Genomic DNA, 15,226 nt, shown 5'->3' with positions numbered 1-15,226 from the left:
GAAGTCACTCTGCTGTGTGGCACATTTGATCCTGGTGATCAAATCAGGCTGATACTGTACAATGGGAGGACTATGTCTAACACCCAGAAGACTTTCTGAGAGTACCTCTTTTTTTAGCTTTAATTTTTATTTTAATAGTTTTTGGGGTACAGGTGGTCTTTGATTACATGAATAACTTCTTTAGCAGTGATTTCTGAGATTTTAGTGCACCCGTCACCCAAGCAGTGTACACTGTACCCAATATGTAGTCTTTTATCCATTACCCTCCCAACCTTCCCCCACAAGTCCCCAAAGTCTCTTATATCATTCTAATGCCTTTTCATCCTCATAGCTTAGCTCCCACTTACAAGCAAGAACATACAATATTTGGCTCTCCATTCCCAAGTTACTTCACTTAAAACAACGGCCTCCAGCTCCAACCAAGTTGCTGCAAAAGACATTATTTCATTCTTATGGCTGAGTAATATTCCATGGTGTATATATAACACATTTTCTTATCCACTGATTGGTTGATGGGCATTTAGGTTGGCTCCATAACTTTGCAATTGCGAATTGTGAGGCTATAAATGGGTGTACAGGTGTTTTTTTCATATAATGATGTATTTTTCTTTGGGTAGACACCCTGTAGTGGGATTGCTAGATCAAATGGTAGTTCTACTTTTAGCTCTTTAAGGAATCTCCATACTGTTTTCCACAGTGGTTGTACTAATTTACATTCTCACCAGCAGTGTAAAAGTGTTCCCTTTTCATGACATCCATGCCAACACCTATTGTTTTTTGACTTTTTAATGATGGCCATTCTTGGAAGAGTAAGGTGGTATCTCATTGTGGTTTTGATTTGCATTTCCCTGATCATTAGTGATGTTGAGCATTTTTTCATATGTTTGTTGGCTCTTTGTATATATTCCTTTGAGAACTTTGTATTCATGTCCTTTGCTCACTTTTTGATGGGATTATTTGTGTGTGTGTGTGTGTGTGTGTGTGTGTGTGTGTGTGTGTGTGTGTTTTCTTGCTAATTTGAGCGCCTTGTAGATTCTGGATATGAGTCCTTTGTCAGATGCATAGTTTATGAATATTTTCTCCCACTCTGTGGGTTGTCTGTTTACTCTGCTGATTATTTCTTTTGCTGTGCAGAAGCTTTTTAGTTTAGTTAGGTCCCATTCATTTATTTTTGTTTTTGTTGCATTTGCTTTTGGGGTCTTAGTTATGAATTCTTTGCCTAAGCCAATGTCTAGAAGAGTTTTTCTGATGTTATCTTCTAGAGATGTTATGGTTTCAGGTCTTGGATTTAAGTCTTTGATCCATCATGAATTGATTTTTGTATAAGGTGAGAAATGGAAATCCAGTTTCATTCTTCTACATGTGGCTTGCCAGTTTTCCCAGCACCATTTATTGAATAGAGTGTCTTGTCCTCAGTTTATGTTTTTGTATGCTTTGTCAAAGAGCAGTTGGCCGTACTTATTTGGCTTTATTTCTGGGTTCTCTATTCTGTTCCATTGGTCTACACGTGTGTTTTTATACCAGTACCACGCTGTTTTGGTAACTATAGCCTTATAATATAGTTTGAAGTCGAGTAATGTGATGCTTCCAGATTTGTTCTTTTGCTTAGTATTGCTTTGGTTATACAGGATTTTTTGGGTTCCACATGTATTTTAGGATTGTTTTTTCTAGTTCTGTGAAGAATGATGATGGTATTTTGATGGGAATTGCATTGAATCTGTAGATTGCTTTGGGCAGTATGGTCATTTTCACGATATTGATTCTTCCCATCCATGAGCATGGGATGTGTTTCCATTTGTTTGTGTTATCTATGATTTCTTTCAGCAGTGTTTTGTAATTTTCCCTGTAGGGATCTTTCACTTTCTTGGTTAAGTATATTCCTAAATTATTTATTTATTTATTATTTTGCAGCTGTTGTAAAAGGGAGTGAGTTCATGATTGAATTTCAGCTTGGTTGTTGTAGGTGTATAGGAGTGCTACTGATTTGTGTGTGTGTGTGTGTGTGTTTTTACAAAAAATCACATTGATTTTGTATCCTGAGGCTCTACTGGATTTGTTTATCAGATCTAGGAGCTTTTTGGATAAGTCTTTAGAGTTTTCTAGGTATACAATCATATCATCTGTGAATAGTGAAAGTTTGACTTCCTCTTTTTCAATCTGGATGCCCTTTATTTCTTCCTCTTGTCTGGTTGCTCTGGCCAGGACTTCCAGTACTATGTTGAATAGAAGTGGTAAAAGTGGGCATCCTTGTCCCAATTCTCAGGGGAAGTGCAATAGAACCACTCATATGTCAAAGATGTTAGAATGAGCACAGGGAATTTAAAGCAGACTTTATAAATATGCTCAAGGACTTAAAGGACAAAAATGTTTATAATGAATGAACAGAGGGAAAATCACAGCAAACAAGTGGAAACTCTAAACAAGAACCAAATAGAAATTCTAGACTTGAAAAGTACCATATATGAAATTTAAAAAATTCACTGATATGCATAACAACAAACAAACTGGCAGAAAGGTCAATGAACTTGAAGCTTGATAAATAGAAAGTATCTAATCTAAAGTGGAAAAAGGTTTGAAATAAACTAAACAGGGTCTCAGAAATCTGTAAGATAATATTAGTTTCCTTAACACATGTCATTAAAGTCTTAGAAGGAGAGAAAATTGATACCAGAGCAGAAAAATTATTTGATAAACTGTCCCAAACTTGGTGAAAAACACAACTTACATACTCAATAAGCTCACTGAACCCCAAGAAAGATAAAAATAAAAGGAAGCAGTTCCTAGGCACATTCATAGTCTAAAGATCAAAGAGAAAGAGAAAATCTTGAAAGCAGCCAATGAAAACAAAAACCAAACCAAAACAACCAAACACACACAAAAAAACACTATATATCACACATAGAGGAACACTTGCATGAATAATGAATGAGTTATCATCAGAGACAATAGAAGCCAGAACATAATGAAATACCATCTTTAATGTGCTGAAAGGGAAAAAAAACTTAGAATTATATATCCAGAAAAAAATCCTTAAACATGGGGAAACAAAGATATTTCAAATAAATGAAAACTGAGAAAATTCACTGCCACTAGACCTGTTTCACAAGAAATACAAAAAGCAGTTCTTCAGGCTGAAGGGAGATTACACTGAAGGATACTCAGATTTACAGGAAGGAATGAAGAACATTAGAAGTAGTACACATGTAAATCGTTATAAAGGAAAAAGCTTTATTTCCTTAATCTAAAGAAGATATAATTATTTGGAGCAAAAATTATAACATGGTATTATGGAGCTCATAATGTATACAGTGTGTGTGTGTGTGTGTCTATATATATATAAAATAAAATTAACACAAAGCAAAGATTCTTACCTTTGATGGGAAGTGACAAAATATCTGTGATAAGCTAAGGACTCATATTAAAATTGCTAGAGGAAATATTACAAATGCAAAGAGGTTTTGATAAAAATTAATAGAGAAAAGGTTCTTTTAAAAATGTTTAACTCAAAAGAAGACAAGAAAGGAGGAAGACAGGAACAAAAGATTCAGGTGACGAATAGAAAATTGACAGCAAAATTGATAGGCCTATACTAAACTATGTAAATAATTATATTAAATATAAATGGATTAAACACTCTAGTTAAAAAGCACAGCTTATCAGACTGAGCTAAAAGAGAAAGAACCAATTGTGCTCTCTATAAGAAGCACTCTTTCAACAGAAATATATAGGTAGGTTGAAGGTATAAGGAGACAAAAAGACATATCATGCAAGCATTAGAAAGCCAGAGCCGGGTGTGGTGGCTCACGCCTGTAATCCCAGCACTTTGGGAGGCTGAAGCGGGTGGATCATCTGAGGTCAGGAGTTCGAGATCAGCCTGGCCAACATGGTGAAACCCCATCTCTACTAAAAATAGAAAAATTAGCTGGGTGTGGTGGTGGACGCCTGTAATTCCAGCTACTTGGGAGGCTGAGGCAGGAGAATCGCTCGAACCTGGGTGGCGGAGTTTGCAGTGAGCCAAGATCATGCCATTGCACTCCAGCCTGGGTGACAAGAGTGAAACTCCATCTCAAAAAAGAAAAAAAGAAAGAAAAGCTAGAGCAGTGATATTATTATCAGGTTAAATATGTTTTAAAACAATCGGTATTAGCTGAGATGAAGAACACTTCATAATGCTAAAAGAGCCAATTTATCAGAAAGGCATGACAATTACGAACAATTACAAATATCAGAAAGGTGTAACAATTACATACAAATGTGTATGTGCCTAATAAAACATCTTCAATATACATAAAAAAGCAATCCTGACTAGACTAAAGGGAGAAATAGACAAAATGTACAGTCATGTTTGGAGACGCTACAACTCCTGTGTCAGAAATTAACAGAACTAACTGACCAGAAATCAGTTAAGGTATAGAAGATTATGAATAACACTATAAAGTGCTTTGATCTAACGCCATTTATAGAACACTACGTCAAACATCTCCAGAGTACATATTCTTTGCAAGTATACATAGAACATTCAACAAGACATACCACATACTAAGCTACAAAATAAGCCTTAAAATTTTTCAAGAGATTGAACCTTTACAGAGTATGTTCTCTGTCAACAATGGAATTAAGTTGGATAGCAATGACAATAAGGTATCTAAAAAATCCTCAGATAATTAGATATTAACACATTTTTAAATAACTGCTTGGTGAAAGTAGAAATCAGAGAGAAAATTATAAAATATTTTGGACTGAATAATAATGAAAATACATCTCAAAATGAGTGCAGTGCAGCTAAAAGTGCTTAGAAATTTATAGCTAGAAACGTGAGAAAATAAATTTCTGTTGTTTAAGCCACCCAGTCTGTTGTACTTTGTTACGGCAGTCCTAGAAAACTAATACGATGTATCACACTTCAAAAAGAATCAGGGCTCCTTGGACAAATGGCTGATTCTAGAACTGGGGAAGGAAATATATGACATGAGCCTGGAACATCTTGTAGCTCTAGAAAGTAGGGAAAGGCTCAAATGCAAGAGAGAAAGAAAAAAATACCCACAAATTGATGAGCTATGTCAAAGGAGAACAGGAGTCCACTTAAAGAGTTCCCAGTGCGGCCAGGTGCAATGGCTCATGCCTGTAATCCCAGCACTTTGGGAGGCCAAGGCGGGAGGATTACCTGAGGTCAGGAGTTTGAGACCAGTCTCACCAATATGGTGAAACCCCGTCTCTACTAAAAATATAAAAATTAGCCGGGTGTGGTGGTGTGCGTCTGTAGTCCCAGCTACTTGGGAGGCTGAGACAGGAGAATCACTTGAACCCGGGAGGCAGATTGCAATGAGCCGAGATCACACCACTGCACTCCAGCCTGGGCAACAGAGCGAGATGAGACTCCATCTCAAAAAAAAAAAAAAAAAAAAAAGAGTTCCCAATGGCCAACGTGGAAATAATTTGAACAATAAAATTAATAAAGTTCCATTAGATGATAACCCAAAGCATAAAATAAATATCCATAAGTCCATACTGATATAAGTCACCGATGCAATAAATTCATAAATGGGAGAAGGCAGATAAATCTCTCATGCAGAAGAATTCCAAATAATTTATTTAAAGATGTTCAGCCCTGAAAGAGGAGAAGCAGGTTGAGTGTGATGCTAATGCCTGTTATCCTAGCACTTTAGGAAGCTGAGGCTGGAGGACTGCCTGAGGCCAGAAGTTTGAGACTAGCCTGAGCAACATAGCAAGAACCCTACTCTACAAGAAAAAAAATATAATTAGCCTGGCTTGGGTGGCATGCACCTGTAGACCCAGCTACTCAAGAGGCTGAGGCTGGAGGATCACTTGAACCCAGGAGTCCAAGGCTTCAGTGATTCATGATCACAGCACTGCACTCCAGCCTGGGTGACAGAGCAAGATGCCATCTCAAAAAAAAAAAAAGTTAATTTAAAAAGAGGAGGAGCATAGCTCCCCACTCTTTAGGTATCGGCTGCAAATAGTGACTTCCTTCCAACGAGTACAGTATGGAAAGAAGGGAAAAAGAGTAACTGTACTGTGGGGAAACCTGACCAACACTCACTCAGCCAGGTCTCTAAGGCCAACATTAACAGTTATAGATAATGTTGACAATATATATACTTGATATGATGTGGTGAAAATGGCACTTTACCTGTGATTTTCCACCCAATAAACCATGACCACAGTCATGACATTAAAAAAAAATTGGACAAATTCCAATAGTGGGACATCCTACAAAATGCCTGGCCAGAACACCTCAAAACTATCAAGATTATTTTAAAAAGAGAAGGAAAAGAAGTCTTTGAAATTGCCATAACCAAGAGGATCTTAAAGAGACTTGACAGTTAAATGCAATGTGGTATCCTGGATAAAATCCTAGAAAAGGAGAAAAAAAAAAAAACAAACAACTAGGTGAAATCTAAGGAAATATGAACGAGCTATGGACTTTAGTTAATCGTAATGTATCAAAATATTGTTTGATTAACTGTAACAAATATATTATAGTCATGTAGGATAATAGTAATAGGAGAAATTGGTGAGGGGTACATAGGAATTCTGTACTGTTTTCCCAATTTTTCTGTAAATCTAAAACTTCAAAAAATCTACCAAAAATAAAAATTATTAGCAAATTAAATTCACCAACATATAAAAATGATGATACATCATGACTAAGTGAGTTTCCTCCCGGGAATGCAAGTTTGTTTTAACATTCCAAAACCAATTCACCTGTTAATGGAATAAAGAGGAAATATCATACAATTATCTCAACAGATGCAGAGAAAAAGGATTTGACAGAATTTAACACTCATTTGTGATAAAAGCATTCAGCAAATTAGCAGTAGCTGGGAACTTCCTCCATTTGATAAATGAAATCTATGTAGATATAATAAAATACTGTAACTCATTTCATATTGGGTTAAGTATGAATGACAAAATGTTTTTCCTCCAAAATCAGCAATAAGACATGAATACTCATTCTTATTATTTCTACTCAGCATAGCATTGATAGTTCTAGCTAGGGCAATTAGGAAAGAAGAAAAAATGCATGAAATTGAAAAGGAAGAAGAAGAGCTGTCAGAGTTTGTATAGGGTTGAAATAGTCCATTTTGGGCATGGACTGGCAGTCTGCCTTAGCCCAGGCAGAGAAACTCCACTGAGGGAGAGAAAAATTATAATCCCTTTGGTGGTTGCTGGGTCAGCTGCAATGATTTATAACCTAAAAGAAGTCCAAACACAAGACCATATTCTTCCACAGAAGTTTTCTCTGTTCTGGAGCTACAGCAAGCTGAGGCTCTGATCTATAATGACAGAGGAGAAACTCTTGCATAGGTGGTTAGGAGACCAAATCACACTAGATCAGGAACCTACCTGCAAGAATCACAAACTAGTTTCCTTCCTGAAACATCTGTCAGATTTTGAACTTGTGAACTTGTGTGGGTAAGCAAATGAAAGAGTCAAGCTCAAAACATTCCAAGGGCAGATGGAACTTTCAGATTCTCAATGAAAAACCTGGTAAGGCGGCCAGGCGCGGTGGCTCACGCCTGTAATCCCAGCACTTTGGGAGGCCGAGGCGGGCGGATCACAAGGTCAGGAGATCGAGACCATTCTGGCTAACATGGTGAAACCCTGTCTCTACTAAAAAATGTACAAAAAATTAGCCGGGCGAGGTGGCGGGCACCTGTAGTCCCAGCTACGTGGGAGGCTGAGGCAGGAGAATGGCGTGAACCCCGGTGGGCGGAGCCTGCAGTGAGTGCCACTGCACTTCAACCTGGGTGACAGCGAGACTCTGTCTCAAAAAAAAAACAAAAAAAACCTGGTAAGGCCATACCAGGAAGAATAGGCAGGTACCAGTGGCAGACTGAGTCTTACTAATACTGTAATGCAGCCACAAGATTATCAGTCCCTTACCCCATTTTCCTAACAGAATAAAAGACTAAACCCTAATTACTGAAAGATATTATCTATAGCCTCTATGGTCCTTCTATGAGCAGCATCTGGCAGTGACAGTGACAGTGACAAAGTAGGAGATGAGCAAGGAAGGGGGAAAATGTGAACAAAAAACAGCAGAGCCACTGCTGACCCAGCTACTGGAGTTAGCAGCAAGGACATAAAAACAGCCATGATCAGCGTCTGAAAATAAATACAGGAAAAGATGCACAAGACGGATTAAAAGTGGAGAATTAAAATAGTTAGAATATCTCTTAAAAATCCAATGGCCATTCTAGAATTGAAAATATATCAGAATTTTAAGGATTTGTTGAATGTATTTAACAGGAGACTGAACACAGTGTATGACTGGATAGTGAACTGGAACTTAATAGAAATTACCCGCACTGAAGCACACAGAAATAAAGCTAGGGAGGGAGGGGAAACAGAACAGAGCATAAAGGCATGTGAGGTACTAACAAAAGTTCTAACATACGTACATGTGGAGTATCAGAAAGGAGAGAGGAATGAGGCATAACCAGTATTTGAACAAATCATGCCTGAGAATTTTCCAAATACCACAGATTTAGTTTTATAAAGCAAGGCAAAACCCAAGCAGGATAGATAACAATGTAAAACCACATGCAGGCTCATAATAAACTGCTGAAAGACAAAGACAAAGAGAAACAGTAAAAAGCTGCTAGAGGAAAAAGGAACCATTACCTTAAAAGAAGTAACAGTAAAACTGACCACTGGTCTTCACTAGAATCTATGGAAGCTAGAAAAAGAATATTGCCAACTTAGAACTCTATATCCACTAAAATGTCATTTAAAATTAAAGGTAAAATATATTTTCATTAAAAACACATACAGCATCATCACCAGCAGACCAGTATCACAATAAATCAAAAGACAGTCTGTCCTTCACGGTGAAGGAAAACGAGCTCAGAGAGAACAGACCACAGGAAGGAGTGAATAGTACCCAAGACAGTAAGTATGTAGGTAAACATGAAACAATATTGATTACTTAAACCAGCAATAATGACAGTGTATCTTCAGCTCATAATATATGTATGAGTACCAATATATGACAATAATAGCACAAAGGGCAAGAGCGGATAAAGTTGAGTTAAACTGTTGTAAGGTTCTTGCATTGAAGGTTCTTGCATTGTTCAAGAAGAAGCAATAGTGCAACCTTAAGGTAGACTGTAATAATTCAGGGATGCAGTTTAGATCCACTGAAAGAAAAAAAGAACATATAGCCACGAAGCTAACAGAAGTGACAAAAATAGTTGATAGGTCAAGAAAGGCGGGAAAGGAGGAATTAAAAAACAAAGAATAGACGGTTCAAATAAAAATCAAATCACACGATGGTAGTATCAAACCCAACTATATCAGCAATTACATTAATTATAAATGGATAAATAGTATAATATGAAATAATTGTCAGATTGACCTAAAAAAACAAGATCCAAATATTAGTTGTTTATAAGAGATACACACAATATACAAGGACACAAGTTGAAAGGAAAAGAATGAAAAGATATTGCTGGAAACCATTATCAAAAAGCTGGTGTGGTTATATTACTATCTGATAAAGTAGATTTAAAGGCAATAAGTATCATTAAATGCAAAAAGGAAGAGGTAACTTCCCCATATTAGTATGCTTCTCATTTCAAAGCTTCAAATATGCAAAGCAAAAGTAACAGAATTTTTAAAAAAGAAATGGGCAAATTCAAAATCAGAGTTACAGATTTAACACACTTCTCTCAGAAAATGCTAAAACAAGCAACCAAACAAAAAACAGTGAAATACTGAATATTTAAACAACACAATTAAGCAATTTTATCTAGTTAATGTATATATAACATTATATTGAATAACTGCAGAATGAATATTATTTTGAAGTGCTTGTGGAACACTTACCACAATAGACTACACAATGGGTCATAAAGCAATTAACACAAATTTCAAAGAACTGAAATTATACAGAATATGCTCTCTAACTGGAGTGGAGTTAATTAGAAATCTATATAAAAAGGCAACTAGAAAATCTCTAAATGCTTGAAAATTAAGCAACACACTGCTAAATAGTCCATGGGCCAAAGGAAACATTACAACAGCAAATATTTAGAGTGGGATAATGAAAATTGTGGGCTGCATCTAAAGGCTGTGGTTACAGAAACATTTATAGCCTTCAATGCAATTCTTAGAGAAAAAGATATACAGAAAATTAATGATTCTAAGCTTCCATCTCAGGAAGATAGATAAACAACAGCAAATTAAACCTCAAGAAAGTGGAAGGAAAGAAACAGTAAAGATGAAAGCAGAAATCAAATAGGAAAAAAAATACACAGTGGAGAAAATGAGCAAAGATAAAAGTTAGGTCTTTAAACAAGTAAATAAAATGTATAAACCCCTACTAAGAAGAGAGAGACAGACAGACAGACACACACACACACACACACACACACACACACACAGAGAGAGAGAGAGAAACAGAATATCAGCTAAGAAAGTGGGTTATCAGTACAGGTTCTAGAGACATTTAAAAGATATCATGGTATTAACAACTTTTTGTCAATACATTTGGCAACTTAGATTAAATGAACAAATTCTTTGAAAACACAACTTACCATGTAAAAAAAGTAAAAAATACTGTAGTCTAATATTCATTTAAAAACTGAATCTGTAATTGAAAATTTTCCTACAAAGAAGCTTCCAGGGCCAGATAGCTTCACTGGAGAATTTCCACAAATATTTAAGGCAGAAACAGTGCTAATCTTATTTAAACTGTTTCAGAAAAAAGAGAAATAAAAAACACCTCCAAACTTGCTTTTGCAAGACCAATATAAACCTGATTTTAAAAAATCTGACATTTTATTATTATATTTTATAAGAAAGGAAAGAAAAAATTACAGGCCAATATCACTCATAAGCATAAATGTGAAAATCCTAACAAAAATATTAGCAAATCAAACGTAGTGACATATAAAAATTGTATATCATGACCACATGGTGTTTATTCTAAGAATGCAGTTAGTTTAACATTATTTTAATGTAATTCACCACATTAACAGAATAAAGGAGAAAAAATATATAATCATCTTGATAGATACAGAAACATTATTTGACAAATTCAACACTTTTTCAAATTAAACTACCGGAAAACAGGAATAGAAAGGAACTTTTCTAATCTAATGAAGGATATCTACAAAAACCCTTAGCTAATATCTTTTAACATAAACTAGTGAATGCTTTTCCTCTGAGGTTAGGAACAAGACAAGGCTACTATCACTACTTCTATTCATCATTGTACTCAAGATCCTAGCCAGTGCAATATGGCAAGAAAACAAATTGAAAAGTATGAGACTTAAAAGGAAATAATAAAACTATTATTTGCTCACATACATGGTGATGTATGCAAAAAATTCAAAAGGGTCTATAAACAAACTATTAGAATTAATAAGCAAATTTGGAAAGGTTGTTTAAACAAGGTGACTTTTCAGAAATCAATTGTACTTTTATATACTAGTAAAACAAATTGGAAACAGAACCTTAAAAACCACCATTTACAACTGAATTTTTAAAATCAAATAAGAATACATATAATGAAAAATTGCAAGATATCCACCCTATAAAACAGTGTTTAGAGAAATTAAATAAGACCTAAATACAGGGATTTACATAAACACTCCATGTTTACAGATTGGAAGAATCAATATTGTTTCTTTCCAAATATCAATCTCTCTGCAAATTGATCTATAGATTTTGTGACATCTCAATCAATATACTGCAAGTAAATTAAAAAGCTGATTCCAAAATATACATATAAAAATGCAGAAAAACCCAGAATAGCCAAAATGATGTTGAAGAAGAATAAAGTTGGAGGACTCATACCATCGGATATACTTATTGTAAATCTACAGTAGTTAAGAAGACTATGTGGGTTTGGTGCAAAGACAGATCAATAGATGAATGAAGTAGGATAGAGTCCAACAACAGACCCACACTTACATGGTCAACTGATTTTTGACAGTGGTGCCACTGCAATCCAGTGGGTAGAGAATGCCTTTTAAATAAATGGCCTAATGTCTTAGATCAATTGGATATTCATACGGGAAAAAAATGAACCTTGATCCCTACCTCACACCAAAATTAATTTGAAATGGATTCTAGATCCACATGTGAAAAACAAAACAATAAAGCTTCAAAAAGAAAATACAGAATCATATCTTTATGATGTTGGGATAGTCAAAAAGTTGTTAGAACACCAACACCATTACCCATAAAATAGGCCTCATTAAAATTAAGAACTTCTGTTCATTAAAAGACATCAGGAGCGCGAAAAGGCAAAACATATACTGGGATAAGATACTGGCAATACATATATCTGAGAAATCAATAAAACAAAAAACAATTAAACTTTGGGCATAAAACTTAAGCACTTCACAAGAGGAGATATTCAAATGGCCAATCAACACATGAGAAGGTGTTCAACGTTATCACTCATCAGGAAAAAGCCAATTGAAACCACAATGAACATCACTACAAACTTTCTAGAATGAGTAAAAAGAAAAAGATTGTGAATATTAAGTGTTGGCAAGAACGTGGCACACCTGGAACTCGCTCATGTATTGTTTTTGAGAGTGTAAATTGATACAATTACTTTGGAGAACAGTTTGGAAATTTCGTATTAAGTGTACACCAAATTTTGATATTTATGGCTAAAAGCATTCTAACTGTTGCAAATAGGGTCATATTGCTTATATTATTTTGAGCATGTGCTTTCATTTTACAATATACCATGAACATTTTCATAAGTCAATAACTTTTTCCGTAATAGGATTTTTAATGGCTGCACTGGATTCAACGTGTTATAAGATGTTTAGGTGTTGCCAGTTTGAATTCAAAATTTAAGCAATTTGAACTGTAGGTAACTACCCAAGATACATTACAGTACACATGTCCATCAAAAAAGCATGTATGGAACTTTACAGCAGCTTTGTTTAAAATAGCCAAGAGTTAGACACAACTCAAATGCCCATCAACAGTAAAATGGATCATTGGTATAGTCACATAATGGGGATACCACACAGCAAAAAATGGAACAAACCTGCTATTCTCAACAACATGAATGAATCCCACAGATACAATGATGAGCACAAGGAGTAGATGTAAAAGTCAGCATACATGTAATTTCATTTATGTGAAGTTCAAGAATTGGCAAAACTCACTTGTGGTGATAGAATCTGAGTAATGGTTACTTCTGTGGGTACTGGCTGGGTGGAGGAACAAAAGATTCCCCCGGGACTCGAAATGCTCTGTTTCTTGATTTGGGTATTGGTTATATGAGGGTTTTCAGGTTGTGAGAATTAAGCATGATTTGTGTAATTTTCTGTATATACATTATACTTCAATGCAAAGTTAAAAAAGGTAGAATGCTAACAAGGAAAGTTGGTAACAATGGCAGATTACAAATCAATGCAAAGTTTTGGAGGGAAATTTAAGGAAAAGCCTTGATAATATATACAACCATTACCCAATATTTTGTTTCTAGAAAATTACCCCTAGAACCAAACAAATATGCAAAGATTTGTGCAGGGTGTTGTCACACCATTATGTATAATGGCAAAAACTAGCAACACCTAAATGTCTCACAACATGTTGAATACAGTGCAGCCATTCAAAATCCTATTACAGGAAAAAGTTACTGACTTTTGAAAATGTTCATGGTATATTACGAAATGAAAGAGCATGCTCAATATAATACAAGCAATATGATCCTATTTGCAACAGTTAGAATGCTTTTAGCTGCAAATAATGAAATACCTTTCTAAAATAAGGGCAGATTATTATCTCAAATAACAGGAGCCAAAGACAGGGCAATTTCAGGGTTGGCTAATGAAGTTGCTCAAAAATGTTATCCAGGATCTAGATTTTTTCTTTGGTGTTGGTTTTTGTTTTCAGCCTAGTTCTTCCTTGCTTGCTGGATGGCTGCAGCAGTTCCCTGAATCTCCACCTTGTAGAGCCAAATTGAGCAACAGAAAGAGGACCATCATCTTCTGTGGACCTCTAAGAGCAAGGAAAACATTTCCCCAAAGTCATTCTCCTGCATCTCACTGGCCAGAACTGTATCACATGTCCAATGTCTAAACTATTCACAGAAAAGGGAAATGGGATCGTTGTCATTATCTTAAACCAATCATGATTGGATTCCCTGGAGCTGCGCTGTGCAGGGGGTCACTTTCCCTGAGCCCATGACAACAAGGAGCTTGAACACTTCTACAAAACCAGAGCTTTGCCAGCCAAGAAGAAGTGAGCAGAAGTGAAGACAGACTGGCACTGAATAGGCAACCCACAGTGTTCATCCCATCAAATACACACCAAAAAGGCATAAACCAAGCTCTGAACTTGCTCATAAGCCTCACCTCTGGGTAGTAAAACTGTGGTTGATTTATTTTAGTGTTTTGCTCATGGTTTTCATCACTGGACATGTATTATGTTATAATAAAAAAGTCTTAATGTTATTTTTAAAACAATAATTTAAAAATTAAAGGGAGCTTGCGGATCATTAAGCACATCCCCAGCACTTTGCAAATTGAAAAGACATGTTTCTGAAAGGTAGAGTAATGCTTATGAAGCCACAGTCATCTCCTTTCTACTTCTATTTCCGTTCTATTCCTCCATCCTTTCACAATCTGCCTCTGAGCTACTCAAAGTCTGACTTCAAAGTGATGCCGGATGGAAGGGACCTCTAAGGACATCGAAGTCAACCTCTTACAGGAAACCCAGAATGAGAGCAGCTTATTCAAGGTCACCCAGCTACCTAGGGAGAAGCACCCAAAGATAGTAACTGGCGCTTTAGAAATCCTCTGACGAGTATACTTCTCCAATTCCTAAAGCCAGCCCAGGGGCAGCAAAGATTGAGCAAAACCCAGGAAAATACTGATGGCTCAGCCATCTTGCTGTGGAGGGAGGAGCAACACCCTGCTTAAGAATGTGCCACACATACCCCATCCCCATACCCATTCCCAAATTAAAGTAAAAGTCCTCTTTCTAGTGTTACCTCTCTGCTGTTAACCTTGCCTTCTCTGCCAGTTCCATTCCCATAGGCTGGAAACACGTCCAATTTTCTCCCAACCTTTAAACAATAAAAATATTTAACTCTGCCTTCTCTTTCTACCACTTTTCATCCAAATAGCTCAAAAAGATAATCTGTGCTTTCTTTTTCTAATTCCTTACCTCTCATTTTCTCCTCAACTCATTCCAATCTGCTATACCACTTCCATGGAGTAAT

General features: G+C 36.0%; 1 long non-coding RNA gene across 1 annotated transcript in view; it reads right to left on the bottom strand.

Moving 5' to 3' along the window:
- LOC129048622 (uncharacterized) overlaps positions 1 to 15,226 on the bottom strand; it is a 53,572-nt gene that overhangs the window by 26,531 nt on the left and 11,815 nt on the right. The window lies entirely within an intron of this gene.

Source organism: Pongo abelii, chromosome 9 (assembly GCF_028885655.2).
Source record: "Pongo abelii isolate AG06213 chromosome 9, NHGRI_mPonAbe1-v2.0_pri, whole genome shotgun sequence".
NCBI classification, from domain to species: Eukaryota; Metazoa; Chordata; class Mammalia; order Primates; family Hominidae; genus Pongo; species Pongo abelii.
The sequence above is the reverse complement of the archived record's forward strand: the minus strand, read 5'-3'. Positions and strand labels throughout refer to the sequence as shown.